Source organism: Anolis carolinensis, chromosome 1, assembly GCF_035594765.1.
Source record: "Anolis carolinensis isolate JA03-04 chromosome 1, rAnoCar3.1.pri, whole genome shotgun sequence".
Classification (NCBI taxonomy): Eukaryota; Metazoa; Chordata; class Lepidosauria; order Squamata; family Dactyloidae; genus Anolis; species Anolis carolinensis.
Genome location: NC_085841.1, coordinates 145851280 through 145868553, shown reverse-complemented (window position 1 = coordinate 145868553; position 17274 = coordinate 145851280). Strand labels below are relative to the sequence as shown.

Sequence of the window (17274 nt, the reverse complement as noted above, 5' to 3'; positions counted from 1 at the left end):
TGTAATGTATTTGTTTTTTATTTATCAGTTTTTCTCTTTCCATTACAACTTGTATTACATATATCTCTATTACACACCTTTTATCTACTTATACATGTTTTATTTCATCATCATTATCATTATCATTATTATACCTTTTTCCCCTCTTCCCCTTATCCTTATTTTGTGCCCCCTTCACTAAGCTGTATTTGTGAATGCTATCTCAGGGTGCATATACCACTGCAAAATTAACACAGTTTGAAACCACTTTACCTGCCAACACTCAATCCTATGGACTCCAGGGAGTTGTAGTCTGGTGAAGCACCAACATTCTTTGGCAGAGAAAGCTAAAGACTGTATTAAACTACAACTCCCAGGACTCCATAGCATTCAACCTTGGCAATCAAAGTGATGCCGAACTGTATTAATTCTACACTATGGATGCACCTTCAATTCAATGAAAAACAAATGTATAAACAAGGTCCTAGAACACCTGAACCAACAAAAATTCACACCCAAGTTTTTGTACATGCAAATTTACACACAGATTTCAAAAAGTCTTTGCAAATATCATGTAAACCAGGCAGTCAACTTCCCAGCTTAACCAACAACCCTTCACATTGATATCAAAGAAGTCACATATAAATCATTACAAAACCATGTGAGTCAAGGATAAGCGTGCCTAGAACAACATATTTTGGACAAGTGTCTGCTTCTGTATAAGGCAAGTATACTCCATGTGAGGAAATGTACATTTCCTCATTTATTAAATGTGTGCTTTTGTGCTTTTAACCTATGCCTGAGGCTGTAATCAATTAATACATATTTATTTGACAACCAACATTACTGTACTCAGGGTAATTTATTTAAATTGATATTCCAATCAAATAGAGAATCTAGAACACATTGATACAGTTTACATATTTCCATTAAAATCACTTATTTTATTTAGTACGTATAAATTGCACCCACCCACCCCCCTTAAAGGGTCCCCCACCAAAGCTACAACTTTGATGAAACTGGTCCAACATACAGGAAAGATGGGTGGGATAAAACATCACCCAGTGAAATTTACGACTGAGCAAAAATTGATTACAATATTGTATATTGAGAACCTGGGACTAGTACACTACATAAACTCTCTGCAAGTCTTGCTAGTTGTTTTTAACTTGTCTTATTGATTTCAATTGATTTGTGCCTAGTTATCCCTCTGCCAGCATTGCATAATATTTTGAGCATTGCACTATGACTCTGGAAAACACGGTTTCAATCCCATGGTCAGCCATGAAAATCCTCTGAGACTAAGAGTATGGGAATTACTTTAATGGGAACCCCATGATAGGTTCCTTTTTGGCCCCATCTGCACTGTCATATAATCTCATATCTGCTTTGAACTGGATTACATGGCAATGTAGACTCATATAATTCAGTTCAAGGCAGATAACCTGGATTCAGAAACTTGATTATATGGCATTGTATATCCAGTCTTTGGGTCAACATAAGACAGAAGTGCCCTAAAGACACACAACAACAATCCTTACAACGCGGAGAAGTGTTCAGATCATAATGTCTAGGTTCTTGTTTCAATTTTAAGATTAAATATGTTGTTCTGTGCCTTCAAGCCATTTATGAATTACAGCAACCGTATCACAGGATTATTCTTTTTTTAGCCCAATTGTTTACAAGCGAATTGCCTTTGCCTTCCTCTGGGCTGAGACAGTGTCACCTGTCCAAGTTCATGCAGAAGGTTTTTATGGCAGATCTGGGACTTAAACTCAAGTACTAGTCCAACACTTAAACTTTCAAAACTATACATAACCAGTTCATTATGAAATGAAAGGTTAGGACTAAAAACATATTTGTTATAACGATATACAATTCTGAGTTGCTGTGAGTTTTCCGGGCTATATGGCCATGTTCCAGAAGCATTCTCTCCTGACATTTCACCCACATCTATGGCAGGCATCCTCACAACCTCTGAGGATGCCTGCCATAGATGTGGGGAAAATGTCTGGAGAGAATGCTTCTGAAACATGGCCATATAGCCCAGAAAACTCACAGCAACTCAGTGATTCCAGCAATGAAAGACTTCAACAACATGACAAATAATTCTATTACAAGATATGTTGCACAAATAATATGGTTTTGAAATGTCCAAGGTGACTAAACCCACCAATGTAGAAGAATCTCAAAATAGTTCTCCTCTGAGAACTATTTTCTCTCTCTGTGGCCCCTTCTACACTGCCATATAACCCAGATTATCAAAGCAGATAATCTACATTATCTGCTTTGAAGTGTATTATCTGAGTCTACATGCCATATAACCCAGTTCAAAGCAGATAATCTGAAATGTATATGACAATGTAGAAAGAGACTGAGAAAAATGGATTGTTGATAGACATGGACTCTTCAAGCTAAATTGTTTCTAAATTCTACTGTTTTTCCGTAACAGATAAAAAGAATGCAAATCCATCAACATCTAAGCCCTTTCCTAAATCATACCCATTTCAACAATGTTCCCTATTGAAACCAAATCCCCATCTTCAGCAAATATTCTGGTCTAGAAATGCTGAAAACTATTTCCATCATAGAAATAATAACGAAAACGAAAACAGAGCATGCACATTAACGGGCACGTATTAAGCAAAATAAAGGGCATGAGAAATGTAAACTGCCCTGGATACGGAGCAGAGACATTTGGAGCCCACAAATGCAATATGAGGCCCTTTCTACACTGTGATCTAAAATCCAGATTATCTGCTTTGAACTGGATTATATGGCAGTGAATACTCATATCATCCAGTTCAAAGCAGATAATGTGGATTATTTAATTTGATGATCTGGATTATATAGTATTGTAGAAGAGACCTATGGGTCCTTCCAGACAAGCCCTATATCCCAGAATCTGATCCCAGATTTTCTGCTTTAAACTGGATTATATGAGTCCCCACTGCCAGATAATCTGGGATAAACAGAAAACCTGGGATCAAATCCTGGGATAGGCCCCCTTCCACACAGCTGTATAAAATCCACATTGAACTGTATTATATGGCAGAGTTGACTCAGATAACCCAGTCCAAAGCAGATATTGTGGATTATCTGCCTTGATATTCTGGGTTATATGGCGGTATGGAAGGGCCCTATCTCTCTCTCTGGACTGTTTTGATTATCTACATTAAACAAGTGTGTGAGATAACAATTATCCTCTAGCACAGATCCAGAGGGAGCAGGAAAAATGTAGTTTCACAATGCAAACATAACAGCAACACCATATTATTTCATGCTTCAAAATGATCACATAGCTCTCCAACCACAAAGGCAGAGCAGCCACCTTCGTCTGGGACCGATGACGACAGGAAGATACATTTAACCATTTTCTTCTCAGAAATGAGCCTTTGCTGAGGCCTAGAAGCAGCATCAGGCCGTAAATTGTTTCCACACGCCATCACAGACCCCACTGGAGAATGGCAACTCAGGACCCCTTCCAGACAGGCCCTAAATCCCAAATCTGATCCCTGGTTTTTTGCTTTAAACTGGGACCCCTTCCACACAGCTGAATAAAGTCCCACATTTTCTGCTTTGAACTGGATTACATATGGCAGTATGAGCTCAGGGCCCTTTCACACAGCCATATAACCCAGAATATCAAGGCATAATAACTTACAATATCTGCTTTGAACTGGATTATCTGAGTCCACACTGCCATATATCCCAGTTCAAAGCAGATATTGTGGGATTTGCTGCCTTGATATTCTGGGTTATATGGCTGTGTGGAGGGGCCCTGGATTATATGAGTCCCCACTGCCATGTAATCTGGGATAAACAGAAAACCTGGGATATAGGGCCTGCCTGGAATGGCATGGCAATGAGCATGTGGGAGAAGAGGAGATGCATGGGATGCAAACAGACAGTTCCATAGGATGTAAACAGACGAGATCGGCAACGTGGATAGAAAATGCAACTCGTTTTACAATATCAATAAATTGAAAGCTGTCCACCTCGGGAGTCAAATGCAGCCGCCACTATGATGATATCCCTCTTTCCCCTCTTTTGCTCTGACTGCTTCCTCCTTTGCCCAATATCCCTGCCCCAATATGCCCATTTGCCTTGCAATGCCTACCTGTCAGTGCTGCTCCTGCCTGGGCTGAGAAACATCAGTCTCTCTCCCAAAGGAGGAGGAGGGAGGGAAGGAATGACAGCAGTCGGCAGCTCTGGCTCGGCGGGGCTTTTCCTCGGAGAAGCTACCGAGGGCGCAGGCAGCCCAAGGCGAGGCGCTGCCCAGCCGGAGCCGCGCTTGGCTTTTGTGAGCAAACAGCGCTTCTGCGGGGAGAGCTGGGGCAAGGCATCCCACATCAGCAGCAGAAGCAGCAAGGCCTGCCCCCAGGAGGAGGGGCTTGGGGTGATGGACAGGAGGGAGGGAGCAAGGGGAAATCGGGAGAGCCCACGCCCACTGCTGCAACGACAAGGTGGCAGGGCATCCGGGGAAGCTTCAACCAGAGGAGTCAGCCACAGCAGAGCACTTGATGAACCAGCCTGGGCACAGCATATGATTTGAGAAGACACAAATGCTGGACCACTCTAATAACCACCTTGTCAGACTACACAGAGAAGCTAGTGAACTCCACAAGCATGGGGACAATTTCAACAGAAAGGGGGAAATCAAGAAAATGAACTAAATCTGGCTACCAGTATTAATAAAAAAAAACTCTAAAATGAGGACAGTAAATAAAGAACAACACTCAGAAAACAGAGGAATTCCAGACATGAAACAATCAGGTCCAGCTAACACCTCCCAACAAAGAATTCCCCCAGGCAGGAAGAAGCCACACCTTGAAGCTGCAAGGAAGTTTTTAAGCAGAGGCTGGATGGCCATCTGTCGGGGGTGCTTTGAATGAGATTTTCCTACTTCTTGGCAGGGGATTGGACTGGGTGGCCTGTGACATCTCTTCCAACTCAATGATTCTATGATTCAATACTAATCAAGGTGGCCAATTGCAACATTCACACTTGTCTCAGGCAGACAAGCGTTCTTTCACCCACCCTGGACCTTCCACAGATATATAAACCCCACTTGCCTAGTTTCCAACAGACCTCACAACCTCTGAGGATGCCTGTTATATATATGGGCAAAACGTCAGGAGAGAATGCTTCTGGAACATGGCCATACAGCCTAGAAAACTCACAGCCACCCAGTGAGTCCAGCCATGAAAGCCTTTGACAACACAAAGCACCTTCAACAGATGGCCATTTGGCCTCTGCTTGAAAGCCTCGAGAGAAGGAGGCTCCGCCAGGAAGTTCTTCTTAGGCCCCTTCTACACTGTTATATAAAATCCAGATTATCTGCTTTGAACTAGATTGTACGGCAGTGTAGACTCAGATAATCCAGTTCAAAGTAGATAATGCAGTGTAGAAAGGGCCCTCATCTCCAGAACAGCAGAAAATAAGCTTGAACCCTCTCAATTGAACTCTTCAAAGATTGAAATATGGCTCTCATGTTCCCTCTCTTGGCCTTCTTTTCTCCAAACTATACATACCAAGCTCCCTCAGCCGCTTCTCATAGGCCTGGCTTCTAGCTTTTGAACCATTTTGGTCGCCCTCCCCTGCATACATTCTTGCTTGACAATATCCCTCTTGAATTGTGGTGTCCAGAACCGGATACAGTGTTATTCCAGGTGAAGTCTCACCACAGCAGAATACAGCAGAATAAACCAAAGATAATAGGGAATCTTCCTCTTCCTATTTGTTTTTAACACAATTCAATCTAATTCATGGAGTAAAATATACATTCAACAAAAAATTCACAATGCCCTGCCTCATGCACGGCGGAGGAGTTGTTTAAAGCTATGGACAATGCGATCGCTCTTGCCCGCTTTTGGTCCAAAACTATTTAGCTGTTTGTGATTCCTTTATTTTATCGCTTTTAAACTTATTTATTATGCAATGTTTTTGACACAAAATAAATAAATAACAAAAAAAGGAAAGAAAAAACCCATATAATTTAGGCCTCTTCCACAGAACTGAAAAAAATCCCACATTATCCACTTTGAACTGGAATATATGACAGATAACTCTTTTCAAAGCAGATATTGTGGCATTTTCTGCCATGATATTCTGGGTTATATGGCTATGTGAAAGGGCCTTTAGGGTGCATTTACACTGTAGAGTAAATGCAGTTAACGCCACTTACACTGCCATGGCTGAATGCTATGGAACTATGGCCGTTGAAGTTTTACAAGGTCTTTACCCTTCTCTGCCAAAGTGTGCTGGAGCCACAACAAACTACATCTCCCATGATTCCATAGCATTGAGCCATAGAAATTGAAGTAGTGTCAAACTGCATTCATTCTACAGTGGAGATGCACAATAAAAAGTATTATTCCACAATGACAGATCCAACTAAAAATCCAAAGTTCACAAAGCAGTGATAACTTTGTTGATCAATCAAAATGCACAAAGACATCCTGCAAGCTTTCAAAGTGTCGGGTTGCTGTGAGTTTTCCGAGCTGATTGTTTCCCGTCTGGAATTCCCCAGACTATTCAATGCTAATCAAGGTGGCCAAACAGACAATTTCAATGAATATCTCATAGAGTCTCGACCAATTCAACGTAGTTTGTAGCAGCCACAAAAACTAAATTTCTGGAGTATAGTAACTTCTTTCAAAGTAAGTACCACAAAATTCAACAGGAAATAACACTTTCAAACCAGGAAAGATTTTCTTTTCAAATTTTGCTACAAAGTCTTATTACATTGTTAGGTATCTTATTGCTCAAAAAGTCCATAAAGGGTTTCAGAAAATATTCAATTGGTTTATCATTTTAAACTAGGTTAGTTTGGCAATTTGGCCTAACTCCATTCTTCCATTGAATCGATAGCTCCTATCTTGATGCACATGCCCCACTTCTCTTCCCAATATTGTATAGCAGTGGTTCCCAACCTGTGGTCCATGGACCACCAGTGGTCCACAAGAGCTAAAATATGGTCTGCAGCCTCACTGTTACTACTATGGATAATAGCACAACCCGAGCAAAAACAATTATTTTTCTTGGTGTCTTCATTTTTAGGCCTGTTCCTGGGGTTATTTGGGGTGCTGATTCAGAAAATTGCATTGGACAGACCACATCAGCTCTAGATTATTAAATATGATTTTCTGTGGATGAGCAGATGGCAACTACTTGGTGGCATATGTTCTGTATCAGAAACTAGATCTGATGTGGTCTATCCAATGCCATTTTCTGAATTAGCACCCCAGATAACCAAACTAAATCTAAAGTTGACCAAAACCCTTTTGGTACTATTGTTGGAGAGTGGTCCCTGGTCAAAGTGGTCCCTGGTCATAAAAAGGTTGGGAACCACTGTTATATAATGGCTCTTTGTAAGCCATAAATCACCAAAGAAATCTAGTAACTGACATCCATATATTTTAAAATGTGTAATTTCTGAATTAGGCAGAAGAAGCAAAAACAGGTATAAAGCAGCCACATATTTTTGCATGGAAGGGAGTTGGTCTAGATCACCTACTGGTTGTTAGGAATTGTGGGAGTTGAAGTCCAAAACACCTGGAGGGCCAAAGTTGCCCATGCCTGTTTTAAACTCTAAAAAAAAATGATTCTGTGATTGTGTTTGTGAAGTTGTACAAAATAAAGGAAGTGGCTTTCATAGTAAAAGCAACACATTCAACCCATTTAAGAGTTCAGTTAGAATTATTTTATCACAAAAAGTAAGCAGTAATCTTACTTTTTGGGCCTAAAGCCCAAACCTTCCAAGGGTATGAAAATGAAACAAAATCTGGCTACCAGTATTAAAAAAAACCTCTAAAATCGGGGCAGAAAATAAAGAACATCACTCTGAAAACAGAGGAATTCCAGACATGAAACAATTAAGGCCAGTTAACACCTCCCAGCAAAGGATTTGCCCTGGCAGGAAGAAGCCAGGCATTGAAGCCGCAGGGCCATTAAATGCTAATCAAAGTGATTAATTACAGCATTCACACTTGCCTCCAACAGGCAAGAATTCTTTCTCCCACCTTGGACCTTCCACAGATATATAAACCCCACTGGCCTAGTTTCCAACAGACTTCACAACCTCTGAGGATGCCTGCCATAGATGTAGGTGAAACATCAGGAGAGAATGCTTCTGGAACATGGCCATACAGCCTGAAAAACTCGCAACAACCCAGCTTCCTAGGGTATCCTGGAAATTATAGCTTTAAAAAAAAAACACTTGTCCACACTTTAGGAGAATCAGTTTCTTTCATAAAAGTTTTTGCAGGACATGCCAATGACACAGCTAATAAATCAGTATCTACTTTTACGTTTTTTGCATACCTGTTAGGAAATGTTAGCAGTTGTTTGTTTTAGTCTGTTATTCATATACATGTAAATGAGGAGGAAAAGGAGTGGTGAAAAACCTGATTGCTGTGTGTGCAATCAGAAGTGTTTGTCTAAGTGCACATGTACAAGCTAAACTGCTGAATACGATCTTGGGGATAATTTGACATTTGCTGCCTGGCATGTCAGATATTCCCAAAATAACTCTGGCACATGCAAACCTATTCACATGTCAGCTACAATGCTTAAAAGCTTGGATAAAAATACCCTCAAGAGGGTACATTAGGTCTTTGATCGCATATGAAAATGATGAAAATTAGTTCATAAACAGGAGTAATCGTGTTATTGAAGGCTTTCATGGCTGGAATCACAGGGTTGCTATGATAAGATATATAAACCCCACTTGTCTAGTTTCCAACAGACCTCACAACGACTGAGGATGCCTGCCATAGATGCAGGTGAAACGTCAGGAGAAAATGCTTCTGGAATATGGCCATACAGCCTGGAAAACTCACAGCAACCCAAACGGGTAATTTCCATTGCCCGGAATCCACACAGGGCCCTTCCACACAGCCATATAACCCAGGAAGATATCAAGGCAAGTAATCCACAATGCCTGCTTTGAACTGGGTTATCTGAGTCCACACTGCCATATAATCCACTTCAATGTGGATTTTATACAGCTGTGTGGAAGGGGCCACACTCCACAGACTAGTGGGAGAAAAGCATGTGCAGGAAAAAGGGAGTCCGTGGCCATCTAAGGCCCCATCTACACTACCAGTATCTGAATCCAGATTACTGTATCTGCTTTGAACTGGGTTCTATGGCAGTGTTGACTCATATAATCCAGTTCAAAGCAGATAATCTGGATTCAGAAAATAGGTTATATGGCAGTGTGGATTCAGCCTAACTCCCACAGGCCCCAGCCAGCATGGCAGATGCATATCTTTGGGTGTGTTGGAATTGTGGGAGTTGTAGTTTGGTGAGGCCCCTAGCTCTCTTTGGCAGAGAAGGCTAACACCTACCGTAGTAAAGCTACAACTCTCTTGATTCCATAAGCATTGAGCCACGGCAATTAAAAGTGGTGTCAAACTGGATTAATTATACAGTGTAGGTCCACCCTTATGGGTTCAAAGAAATAATAACACTTTTCTAAGGGGGCAAAATTATCCTAAGAGCTACTGAAGTTTAATTTTAGAAAGAAAACAAAACAGCACAAGGATGGAAAGAAAACAAACTAGTTCCTGGCTTGATTGGAGCCCTTTCTGTCGGTCGTCGGGATCCCCCCTGAGCAGGGCCCCTCCCATCCCGCCCCAGGAGCCCTCTGCTTGGCTGTTTCCCTGGGAGTCAACGCAAAGAGGAGGAGAACTGAGGTGATCCCTCCAGCCAATCAGCGGGCTGCCTGGCCTCAGCCGAACGCAGAGAGCCGGAAAGGGGCGGGGCCAGCGCCTGTTGGGGAAAGGCTCGCTCCCGCGTTTGGGATGCCCTTGGCATGAGTGTCGCGGGCACGTGGCAGGTAAACAGCGTGGCCCCGGGGCTGGCGCGAGAGGGAAACAAAGGGGAAGTCGAGCAAAGGGGCGTGGCTTAAATGCTGGAGGCATCATCATTGCAAAGGAACGTGGAGGAGAGCAGTGGCTTCCCTGGGCGCATCTACGCTGTAGAACGGGTATGGGCAAACTTGGGACCTCCTGCTGTTTTGGACTCCAACTCCCATAATCCCTAACAGCCGGTAGGCAGTTAGGAATTATGGGAGTTGGGGTCCAAAACACCTGGAGGGCCCAAGTTTGTCCATGCCTGCTGTAGAATGATGGTGCGTTTGACACCACTTGGAACTGCCCAATTGGCTCTATCTTGTTGAATGGGGAAAGATGTAGCTTGGGAAAGTCTCTAGCCTTTTCTGCCAAAGAGCACTAGTGCTTCGCTAAACTACAACTCCCAGAGCATCATTTTGTTGTTTATTCGTTCAGTCGCTTCCCACTCTTTGTGACCTCGTAAACGAGCCCAGCCAGAGCTCCCTGTCGGCCATGGCCACCCCCAGTTCCTTCAAGGTCAAGTCCATCACTTCAGGGATACCGTCCATCCATCTTGCCCTTGGTCAGCCCCTCTTCCTTTTCCCCTCCATTTTCCTCAGCATCATGACCTTTTCCAAGCTTTCCTGTTTTCTCATCTTTGCCTCTAATATCCTTCCCTACAGTGAGCAGCCAGGCATTATTTCCTGGAGGATGGACTGGTTGGATCTTCTTGTGGTCCAAGGCATTCTTGGGATTTTCCTCCAACATCACAGTTCAAAAGCATTTATCTTCCTTCGCTCAGCCTTCTTTATGTTCCAGCTCTCGCATCCATAGGTTACTATGGGGAATACCATTGCTTTCACTATGCTTTAACCTTCGTTGCCAGTGTGATGTCTCTTCACTATTTTATCAAGATTGGTCATTGCTCTCCTCCCAAGAAGTAAATGTCTTCTGATTTCCTGGCTGCAGTCTGCGTCTGCAGTAATCTCTGCGCCTAGAAATACAAAGTCTGTCACTGTCTCCACGTTTTCTCCCTCTCTTTGCCAGTTATCAGTCAGCCAGGACTTCATAGTATTGGGCTACTGGCAGTTCAGGTAGTGTCAAACTGCGTTCATTCTACAGTGTACATTGCACCCAAGTGTGCACTAATGGAGTTTCAAGAGAAAGGTGAGGATTTTCATCTTCTTGTGGACGTCGTCATCGTCTCAGTCGTTCAGTCGTTTTCGACTCTTCGTGACCTCATGGACCAGTCCACGCCAGAGCTCCCTGTTGGCCGTCACCGTCCCCATTTCCTTCAAGGTAGAGCCAGTCACTTCAAGGATACCGTCCATCCATCTCGCCCTTGGTCGGCCTATCTTCCTTTTTCCTTCCATTTTTCCCAGCATCATGCTCTTCTCCAAGCTTTCCTGTCTTCTCATGATGTGGCCAAAATACTTCAACTTTGCCTCTAATATCCTTCCCTCCAGTGAGCAGCTGGGCATTATTTCCTGGAGGATGGACTGGTTGGATCTTCTTGCGGTCCAAGGCACTCTCAGGATTTTCCTCCAGCACCAGAGTTCAAAAGCGTCTATCTTCCTTCGCTCAGCCTTCCTTATGGTCCAGCTCTCGCATCCATAGGTTACTATGGGGAATACCATGGCTTTGACTATGCGGACCTTCGTTGCCAGTGTGATGTCTCTGCTTTTCAGTATTTTATCGAGGTTGGCCATTGCTCTCCTCCCAAGAAGTAAACGTCTTCTGATTTCCTGGCTGCAGTCTGCGTCTTGTGGACATCTTGTGGACATCTGGATATATTTAAAGATCACCCTGTTTTGTTACACAGTAGGGCTCTTAGGTACAGCCATAAAGAGACATCAGTAGCAGAAATACATACTGCTTCATACATATATAGGTACCCAGGTGACAATGCTTGAATATACTGCTGTGTAAGAAGTGAAGGGCAGACAGTGATTTTGAAAGGTCCCAGTTAATAATAATTAATAATAATAATAATAACTTAATTGCATTAAAGCTAAGATCGAAAAATCAGCTGATGACCCAAAAAGCAGACTGTGCAAGGAAACCGACAAAACCATTGATTATATCATCAGCTACTGTAAGAAAATCGCACAGACAGACTACAAACAGAGGCACAACTATGTGGCCCAAATGATTCATTGGAACTTATGCCTCAAGTACCACCTCCCAGCAGTAAAGAACTTGTGGGATCACAAACCTGCAAAGGTCATGGAAAATGAACATGCAAAAATACTGTGGGACTTCCTAATCCAGACTGACAAAGTTCTGGAACACAACACACCAGACATCACAGTTGTGGAAAAGAAAAAGGTTTGGATTATTGATGTCGCCATTCCAGGTGACAATCGGATTGATGAAAAACAACAGGAAAAACTCAGCCGCTATCAGGACCTCAAGATCGAACTTCAAAGACTCTGGCAGAAACCAGTGCAGATGGTCCCGGTGGTAATCGGCACACTGGGTGCCATGCCAAAAGATCTCAGATGGCATTTGGAAACAATAGACATTGACAAAATTACGATCTGTCAACTGCAAAAGGTCACCCTACTGAGATCTGCACGCATCGTCCGAAAATACATCACACAGTCCTAAACGCTTGGGAAGTGTTCGACTTGTGATTTTGTGACACGAAATCCAGCATATCTATCTTGTTTGCTGTGTCATACTATGTCGTTGTGTCAATAATAACTTTATTTTTATACCCCGCCTCCATCTCCCAAAGGGGACTTGGGGCAGCTTACATGGGACCAAGCCCAGATAATTACAATTGTTGAAACAATAAAAAACAAATCACAAAAATACAGTTATACACATTAAACATTAAAAACAGTAATAGCAACTTGACATAATCTAAAAACCAAAACAAAAATTGTAAAAAATGAACTGGGCCAAATGTAATGTAAACAAGAGAATGGAATAGGAAGCCAAAGTGCTGCAAGTTGATAGGAGACTTGGGATGAGGTAGACATTAAGATTGTTTCTGACGGTTGGGATAAGATAAAGTGCATCAAATATGTAATGGTCACTTAGACGAGAACCTGACATGAGGTGAGTATTCACTCTCCAAAAGCCTGCTCGAAAAGCCAGGTTTTAAAGCTTTCCCTAAAGATTAAGAGGGTGGATGCTTGCCTAATCTCTCTGGGAAGCGGGTTCCACAGCCGGGAGGCCACCACGGAGAAGGACCTCTCTCTCGTCTCCACAAGCCACGCTTGAGATGGGGGCAGAAGTGAGAGGAGGGCCTTCCCCAAAGATCGAAGAGATTGCGCATGTAAAAATGGGAAAGAAACAAAAGGGTGTATCTACACTATCTAGACCCTGGAAAGTCCTCTAGAGTGCATCTAAACTGCACAATAAATGCAGTCTGACACTACTTTAACTGCCAAGGATCAGTGCTATGGAATCATGGAAGTTTTACAGCTTTTAGCTTTTTCCCTCAAAGGCTGCTGGTGCCTCACCAAACTATAACTCCCAAAATTCCATAGCACTGAGCAGTTAAAGCAGTGTCAGACTGCATTTATTCTGCAGTGTAGACGTGCCAAAAGGATGAAGCATAATGGTAGATTTCAAGAACTTACAGCAGAATCTATAACATTGGGTGGTAGCTGTGTAGGTGTTGAACTGCAATTCCCAGCATTGAGCATCATCATCATCCTCAAAGGGTCCTTCCACACAGCCATCTAATCCAGCATATCAAGGGAGAAAATATCTGCTTTGAACGGGGTTATCTGAGTCCACACTGCCATATATTCCAGTTCAAAGCAGATAATGTGGGATTTTATTCAGATGTGGAAGGGGCCTAAGGCTGCTAGGAGTTGCACTCCCCAACCTCCAGTTACTCATTCCTCATCCGACAGGACTTGAAAGAATGAATAGAACTGGAAGGTGACTGTGCGATCAGGTGACTGGTTATTCAGCACTTCCCTCCGGCAATTGCGTTTCTTTGTCTGATGCAAAGGCCAATGGGGAAACAAGGCAAAAAGACTTTCCTGGAGTGGTCTCAAGAGCGAGGCAAGAAGAGTATGTGTGGGTTAAAGCAGCACCCTTGATGGCCAAAAGTTTTGAGAGAAAGAAAGAAAGAACTTTTAGACTAAGATCAGAGGACTATCTGTGTGTTCACTTGCACACTCTGGAAGGAAGTGTGCTTGTTCGGAGTAGGAAAGTGTAGGTTGAAGGACCCACAAATCAAAGCAAGGGAAACAGAACAGCAAATAAGAGGAAATGCTACCACCCATCAAGGTGTGAGGAAACCAACTTTCAATGCCATCATTGGAGAGGCAGAAATCATCTTTGAATTTTGCCTTTGGATTGCATTGCAAAACGTAATTTACATTACACTCTTTTGTTCCTCGGTTATAAATGTCATTTCCTAATTGGTTCTATCATAAAAATAGGGGAAAGGATTATTAAACTGTGTTGTCAAAGGCTTTCATGGCCGGGATCACAGGGTTGTTGTATGTTTTCCAGGCTGTATGGCATGTTCCAGAAGTATTCTCTCCTGATGTTTCGCCCACAGATATATAAACCTTCCTTGCTTAGTTTCTCCATACCTCACAACTTCTGAGGATACCTGCCATAGATGTGGGCGAAACGTCAGGAGAGAATACTTCTGGAACATGGCCATACAGCCCGGAAAATATACAACTACCCTGTTTATTAAACTGCAAAAACTTTGCTTTTGCAGGACATCCTACAGCATATTTTGCTCTAGTTTCTCTGAATATTTCATTGAGTCTCAATCAATTCAACATAGCTTGTGGCAGACACAAAAATAAAGTTTCTGGAGTATAATAACTACTTTCAGAGTAAGTACTACCTCACAATTAAACAGGAAATAACACTTTCAAACCAGGAACAGAAATTATTTCAAATTTTGTTACATAGTGTTATTTAAAAGAAAACAAGTAGTTCACAGACCCGTGGGAGAACACACCGAGATGACCTCAGTTCACCTTTTGACATCTCGCTTCAAAGGTCAGGAAGGAGAGAGTGTAAAACACATTATTTATCCCACAGTGCTTCCAAAAAAAACTACCTCTATCCCATTTTACCCATAAAAAAGACAGACAGACAGACAGACAGAAAGGGGGAAAATCATGGTAGCTGACATTGCTAAAAGCAAATTAAACAATAAAACCCATCCAATCTGTACTTGGATGGAAAGAAACAGCAATCTCCCCAATAGGTCTGAGGAAAGAATCCAGCCTGAAACATTGGTATAACAAGTACTACATTTCATCGCTTCTGAGACTCATATAAATATCTTTTAAAAGGGATGTGTCTTACAATTGTGGGTGCTTTTATATATGTAAACAAAGTTTTTTTCTGTTGGTGATACAGAAATTAGTTTGTGTCTTAGAACCGATGGTGTCTTAGAATCAATGAAAAACAGTAGCGATGAACAGCATTGAGACATCCCTGAGAGCTATCTACCTTCTAGCAGTTCAAATCTGGGGAGAGTGGTGAGCTCCTGTCTGTCAGCTGCAGCTTCCTATGTGGGGACATGAGAGAAGCATCCCACAGGATGGTAAAACATCCAGGCGTCCTTTGGACAACGTCCTTGCAGATGACCAATTCTCTCACACCAGAAGCGACTTGCAGTTTCACAAGTCACTCCTGACACACACACACACAAACCCTATTTATCTATTTATATGAAAAAAATGGAAAATGTTAGAAAATATGGTCCTGTTTTGCTATGAACACACTCAACATCATCTGATTTTTGGAAGCTAAGCAGATTGAAATTGATTAGATCACAGAGATGGAAAAGACCCTAAGGCAGAACTTTCCAAACTGTATGTTGGGGCACATTACTGTACCGTGTGAACTTCAGAAGAAAATCTTGGAAATGTATCTTACCATCTTACAAATCATATTTTAAAAAATATGAATGAAAGGTTTTATTAAGATATGTTATGTCTCCATAGCTTTTGTTATTAATATTTCTGTATGTGCCCATGAGGTTGGTTTAACCACCGGTTTGCTAGTAAATCTGAATTACTGTGTTGTAAAACTATGTCTGTCTAATAAGTGTGTTACCAACATGAAATGTTTGGAAAGCTCTGCCATAAGGGCAATTTAGTCCAACTCCTTGCTATTTAGGAAAAACACAATCTGTACTTGAATGGAAAAAAACAACAATCCCCCCCAATAGGTCTGAGGAATGAACTGAGCCTGAAACATTGGAGGCTATCTCCCAATCTAAATTTACAATGCTGGTTTAGATCTCTGACTCATTATCAACCAGCTTCCTATATCATTATAAGTCTTACAACTGGAGGGAACACACCCCAAGCAACCTGTAAAATTCCATGACAACTGCAGAGTAAAGGCTTCATTCAAAGTCATCTGGAGGGTAAAGATCTTGGCCTTTGCTATGAGAAGGATGGGTTTTGGAATCATTTTTAACATTGTGGTCAAACATTAATTGGCATAGAAAGAGCTTGTTTGTATTGAGTGGATTTGTTTGATGCTTCTTGGTGTGATTTGGCAGCTCGGGAGTAGGAAATGGATTGAGGGGATGAACAGTCTCTCTTAGCAACCCGATTGTATAATTCTCATAGCTATGGACAGGGGAAATGGGTCACACACACTTCACTTTTCTTTGTTTGGGTATGCCCTCTTTGAAATCCACTTTGTCCAAGAGTTCCCCATTGCCAGCCATGGAAATTGGTTTGCTGGCTAGGCAGAGTTGGGGTAGAGTTAGTTGTTTAGGAACCAAGTTCTATTATTGTCTTGGGGCCCTAGAGCCCAGGATTGGATCCCAAGTTTTCTATTTTTCCCAGATTATCTGGCAGTGCAAACCCATATAATCCGATTTGATGCAGAAAACCTTGGATCTGATCGTGGGAGATAGTGCCTGTCTGAAAAGGTTCTAGGAAGCTGCTGTTCAAGAAGCATAAAAGGTAAAGGTTTCCCCTGACATGAAGTCCAGTCTTGTCTGACTCTGGGGGTTGGTGCTCATCTCCATTTCTAAGCCGAAGAGCCAGCATTGTCTGTAAACACCTCCAAGGTCATGTGGCCATCATGACTGCATGGAGCGCCATTACCTTCCCGCCGGAGCGGTACCTATTGATCTACTCACATTGGCATGTTTTCAAACTGCTAGGTTGGCAGAAGAAGCATACAATAGTGTTAATTAAACAATTACAAGAACTTTCCATGTTACTAAATCATTTTTGTCTAGGTTCTGGGAGCTTTTGTTTGTAATATGTCTCAGCAAGTGCCATCAAAGCACCTTGTGACATTTCTCAATAGGAAGAGGCTTAAATAAACAGGTGGAAACCAGATTATGTGCCAAAACCTGACCTGGTTTTATACATGCATCTTCCACTGGTAAAACAACACTGAGGCATGGGTGAATTTAGCGTAGAGTTGGCTGCAGTCTTGCAGCATTCAATTCAATGGGAGTTTTGTTATTGATTTCGATCAGAGTAGG

At 42.2% G+C, this 17274-nt stretch overlaps 1 protein-coding gene across 3 annotated transcripts in view; it reads right to left on the bottom strand.

Annotated features, from left to right (window-relative positions):
• Positions 1-17274, bottom strand: part of lpin1 (lipin 1) — a 72915-nt gene that overhangs the window by 52758 nt on the left and 2883 nt on the right. The window contains exon 1 of one of the 3 annotated variants that reach the window (XM_062983752.1): positions 4100-4323. The exons of the other annotated variants lie outside the window; for them this stretch is intronic. The gene's annotated coding sequence lies outside the window, so the exon portion shown is untranslated. Of the gene's footprint in view, positions 1-4099; positions 4324-17274 lie in introns of those variants that run through there. 3 annotated transcript variants of the gene reach the window in all.